Source organism: Myotis lucifugus, unplaced genomic scaffold, assembly GCF_000147115.1.
Source record: "Myotis lucifugus unplaced genomic scaffold, Myoluc2.0 scaffold_14, whole genome shotgun sequence".
NCBI lineage: Eukaryota > Metazoa > Chordata > Mammalia > Chiroptera > Vespertilionidae > Myotis > Myotis lucifugus.
The window spans coordinates 10,359,886-10,365,276 of record NW_005871062.1 but is presented as its reverse complement, the minus strand read 5'-3'; the positions used below and the strand labels follow the sequence as shown (position 1 = coordinate 10,365,276).

The 5,391-nt window shown below is 53.0% G+C and overlaps 1 long non-coding RNA gene across 1 annotated transcript; it reads right to left on the bottom strand.

Moving 5' to 3' along the window:
• Window positions 1-213: 213 nt before the first annotated feature.
• LOC111825100 lies at window positions 214-5,139 on the bottom strand. The gene is made up of 3 exons (XR_002828204.1): window positions 4,440-5,139; window positions 937-1,046; window positions 214-380 (listed from the first exon to the last, which is right to left on the bottom strand). It is a non-coding gene; the product is annotated as an uncharacterized LOC111825100 (long non-coding RNA).
• Between the last annotated feature and the right edge of the window lie 252 nt (window positions 5,140-5,391).

The following is a 5,391-nucleotide window of genomic DNA, read 5'->3' as shown; positions in this document are numbered from 1 at the left end:
CGCCGTTCTCACCTGCTTTGAATGGGTGGCTCGGAAGTGGGGGAAGAAGCCAGGAATCCACAGGGCATCCTTCTCCTGCCAACTGCCCAGGGCCTGGAAGGAAGCCAGGCTGCCAGCCCCCTGGAGCTTGGGAATGTGTCTGAGTAGAGCGAAGCTGCAGCAACCCCCATTCCCTCCCCATCCTGGAGAGGAGGTGCTGATGCAAGTGCCCAGGCCCCAGGGGGAGAAATGGCTGCTGCCAACGCGTAGTGTGGACAACTAATCATTGTTGGATTTCTGGCTCCATTGACTGTCCTTCTCTGAGCTCAGTTTCCTCACCTGAAAATGAGGATTTTGTTGGACCAGGTGCCAAAGGTTGCTTCCAGCCTTGCCTTCTGGGGCTGGTGAGAAAGCAGGGGAAGGAGAGAGAGAGAGAGAGAGAGAGAGAGAGAGAGAGAGAGAGAGAGAGAGAGAGAGAGAAGAGGTTGTGATTCAAGAGAAAGAAAGGATCTGAGCCACTGTCTGGGGGGATTTGGCATGTCTGCACGTGGCATCCGGCTCTAGACTGGAGGCCCAGCCCATAAAAGAGGGTGGAAAGTCTCCCCCACGTCTTGGGGGACATCAGATGAGGAAACTGAGGCCCAAGGAGCTTTAAAAGCCTCACACGAGGTCAAACGGGTACCAGGCAAGGAACCTTTGTCCACTACGCCATCGTGACTGTGGGGATGGCAGGTCCGTGAAATGTCATGCACCAACTCTGATAGATTGACAAGAACTTCCAGGCTGGGAGGTGTTTGAAGCACCTCCACTTAAGCTCGCAGAGAGGTTCAGTCAATACTCATCCGTTTCCTCCTCCACCCTTCCCCAGGGGAAGCCAGAACTGAGACCAAGGAGCGTCTGCCACAGGCTTGGGAAGAGGTAGTAGCAGCATGGTTACCACAGATTTACTGTACTTACTGATTCATTTAGAGAATTGCTGTTGAGAGACTACTTCATACAGGGCACTGGCATTACATGGGGATTCAGCGGTAAATGAGACAAGCCCCTGCCCTCAGGAAGCTTGCATTCTAGAAAGGGAGAGACACTACACATGTAAACAAATGACTAAGTAACGTAATCTCATCTAGTGCTAAAGTGTATAAGGAAAATAAAACGGTACGATGGGCTAGACAGTGATGGTGTGGGGAAGAGGGAGAAGACCAAAATGGTCAGGGAGGTAACCTTTAAGCAGAGACCTACATTCTGAAAGGAGGCAACTCTCTAGAAGCTGGAAGAAGAGCATCCAGGCAGAGGGAACAGCCAGTGCAAAGGCCCTGAGGGTAGACCAGCCACTGAGGCTGCTTAGATGGCAAGGAGGGGTTCAGTGGAGGAGAGGGGAGTGGCAAAGCCAGCTGTCTGCTCAAAGAACGCATTCAGATGTATGGCAGCTCTCCCAAACAGCCAGTCCGAAGTAACAGCCTCAGTCCCCAGCACCCTCCCCCTCCCCCGCCAACCAAATTGCTCCTCCCCAAGTCTTTCCTTCTCTTCTTGTAAATGACCACCCATGCCATTGCTCAAACCACTGAGCTACATACATCCCAAGCCCTGTTACCATCAACTCTGGCTTGTGGCCTCTTCACTGGTCTCCTTGCCTTTACCCTGGTCCTCAACCAAAGCCCCTGAAACTCTCACCAAACCAATCCCACTATCACTTTATTGCTCCAAAGCTCTCTTCTCTCACTTTTGTATTTCTTGCAACAATCCCAACCCACAAACTCAGGGACACATATTTATTATCTTTTTTCAAGGAGAATCTGAAGTTGATCACAGGGTCATTGAGCCCCAATTCAATTCACACACATTCCTTTAGTTGTCCCCAAACTGACAGTGCTTCCAGCGGGGTTCTGGGGACTGGGCATTAATTTTCATAGGACCATTTATCAGGCACCTGCAGTACTCCTGGCCGTGTGGCCAGAGCTTTACAATAACCCTGCAAGGGAGCTATGATTATCAACCAACTTGGACTCAGAAAGGTTCAGCTTCTTATCCTAAGCCCCCCAGCTGGCCCTAGCCAGATTGGCACAGTGGATAGAGCGTCAGCCTGTGGACTGAAGGTTCCCCGGTTGGATTCTGGTTAAGGGCACATGCTGGGTTGCAGGCTCGATTTCTCTCATCATTGATGTTTCTCTCTCTCTTTCCCTCTCCCTTCCTCTCTGAAAGGCCCTGCCCACCCCAGGCCCCATCCCCCAGCAAGGATTTGGAGTTAGGTCTCTCTGATGCCAAAGCCCAAACTCTTGCTTCTACATAAACTTCCTCCAAGACTCAAATGGGCTCAGAGAGAGGTGCCTTGACCTCAGTCTGGATGATGTCCTTTCATTCCCAATCAAAGCCTGCTCCCTGGGTTCCTTGGCACCTCCTCAGCCTGGAAAGATAAGAAGTTTAGCACCTTTTGCCTACCTAGCCCTGAAGAGAGGAAGGCGTTCCAGTCCTTATCTGGCCTGGCTTTCAGTCCCCATCCCTCCACCTGCCCCCTCTCATGTCCCCTATGTTGCCAGGTGGTCACCTTCCTGACATAGGCTGTTGTCGCCAATACCCAGATGCCCTTCAGCCTGTCGGCCTCTTGATCAGGAAGCATTCCCGTGGGAACCATGGTGCCAACATCCGGTCAGAAAGGGCCTTCTGATACCTGCTGGCCCTGCTGCCTCTGTTTTCAGGCCCAAGAACAAAGGAGCTTGGTGCCTGCCGCCTGGCAGGCTGTGTTTGTCCAGGGCGAGGCCTCGCCTGGCACAGATGCTGCGCAAACAGGAGTGTCGGCTTCACAGATCCGCCTCACGACCAGCGGGGCTTCAGCTTAGAGGTGTTGCTGCTAGGCCACCTGCTGAAATGTTACCCTGTTCCAACCAGCACCCCAGGGCAGAGGGGACTGTAGGGCAAGGAGTCCACACTCTAGGCCTCAGGCTTCCCAGCTCTGCAATGGGAGAGCTGTAAAATGATCTGTAAGACTCCTTCTGTGGCCTAGGGCCTTGAATGATGTTACTAGGACTTGAGAACAAATCTGGGAGGCAGAAGTACGGGGTTGGGTATGGAATCTGGGCTTCTGTCTCATGGCATCTCATCTCCACCCTTGATTGAGCCCCATTCACCCCACATGCCTCTGTCTGGCCAGGAGGACTGACCTCCCTCAGAGCAAAGTCCTTGAGTACTGGATCCATGACCCCATTTACCCTGATGGAGCTTTTAGGATGGGAACTGGGTTACTTCACGGTAAAATGATTAAGTGTTACCATCTTGCTTCTGAGGCCTAGATCTGATCTCTCACTCTGCCTCCAGAAATCGTAGGGTCACTGGGAAAGGCTCAGAGGGACCATGGAAGGATGTTTCTCCAGTTAGGACAGTGAGAAGCTGCGTGGTGATAGTGATTCCCAGATTTTAGTGTGCATCAGAGTCACCTAGAACCCTTTAAAATATAGAATGCTGGGTTCATGGCTCAGAGACTCCGAGTTCCAAGATCTGAGGTGGGGTACGTGGCTCAGGATTCTGAGCTTTTAACAAGCACCTCGGTGATACTTAGATCTCTGATGAAGTAGAATGAGCATGTCTAAAAGCTATGCAGCCCTGGGTTCAAATCCCATCCCTGACTTATTAACACCATGACTTGGGACAAGTCACTAAGTCCTTCTAGATGTCAGTTTTGTTTGTAAAATGAAGCTAAAATAACATCTACCTGGTAATAAATGAAACCTATTGTTTCAGAGTGTTTATTGCACTCTGTAAATGTTTGTTGAGCAGACGGGGTAGAAGTCCATTTGTTTAAACCAGAAACTTGCGGTTCTCCTTGATGTCTCCATCTACCACCTATCTTTCAACTACTCAATCACAAATCCCATTAACTCTACCTCTGAAAACATATTAGACTTCTCTCCATCCCTAGCCACCACTCTCGCCCAAGCCACCATCTTCTGCCTGACCACTGTACAGCGTCCTCTCTGATCTGATTTCCCCCAGGGCCTTCTCCTACTCATCCTTCCCAGAGCAGCCATGCTAATCTGATTGGGTAATGTCTCTGCCTCAAGCCCTGGCCCTCAGCAAAGCCTTATGAGTCTGGAAAAAAAATTCCTCTGGTTCCTCCACACCTAACTTCTAAGCCTTTTTCAGCCCTTCTCAGACTCTGCACTCAAGATCTGAACTTCTTTCAGGTTCCTTCCATGAATAGCAGTTTCTCTTACCTTGGGACTTCACACAAAGTATGTTTGCTCTGCCTGAAACAGCCACCGCCCCCACTCCCAGAACACACACACACTTCACCTATTCATCATTCATATTTCAGCTTGAAGGTAATTTCCTCGGGGCCAGACATAGCCATCCCCCTCACATGTGCTCTAGCAACTCTGTCCTTCCTTCATAATACCTGTTACACTCAGCTGTGATGACTTCATACCTGCCTCCACCATTAAACCAGCTCCAAGAAAAAGAACACAAACCTCGTCTTATCCATTGCTGTAGCGCCAGTTACTGGAGTCTTTGGCTCAAAGAAGGATGAAATATACGAATGAATGAATGAATGAATGAATGAATGATGAATGAGCGAGAAGGCCTTGGTCGCAGAATATGTCCAGGTGAGTGCCTCCTGATAGTACCTAAAACTGAATTTAGGGTCTGGATGTGCCTGGAGAAGACAGCCACGTGGGGACGTCTCTGGGCATGGACCGGCCACAGGAGGGCGCCCCCGGTTCATTGTACCTGGCTAGCAGCTCCTCGGTTACTAACCACCAACAGGCGACAGGAGGCGGGTTTTCCCTCTGATGGACTGTGTTGCTCCGCCCAATCTAATTCATCTTTTCCTTGGCCCCGCCCACTCCAGGGCTTGTAGACCCTGAGGATGGGCTTGATGGAGGCGCCGCCAACTGAGCTCCAGCAGAGCGCTGTCGGGGCAGAGCCAGCCCTCCTGGCGGCCTGTGAGTGGGCGGCCGGTGGCTAGAGGCGGGCCTCGGGCTTGACTGGCACGCGGCCGTGTCCGCCCCCCTCGCCCAGAGCGGCCGCGCCAGCGCCGGGCACAGCAGAAGTGAGTACGTGAGCGGCGCGGCAAAGATCCGTCCTCGGACCCCTGACGGCCCGCGCACCCCGAGCCCCGGATCCGAGTCGAGCCCGCGGCGTACCCCGGATTACCGTGCACCCCGAACGACGACTACCTGCGCCCTCTCGCTCTGGCTGGCCTCCCCGAGCCCTCTGGCTCCGAGCTCTCCAGCGCCCGATCCTCCTGGACCGGTCTGTCCGGATTCCCGCGGGACCGACCTGCCTGCATCGCCGGCTCCAGGCGCTGCCTCGGTCCCGGAGCCGCTCGCCTGAATTGCACCCCCTCCCTGGCCCGATCTCCGGGGACTGTGCGCGAGCTTGCCGGGTACCCCTGAATGAGTGGACTCTTGTCCGGGGCGT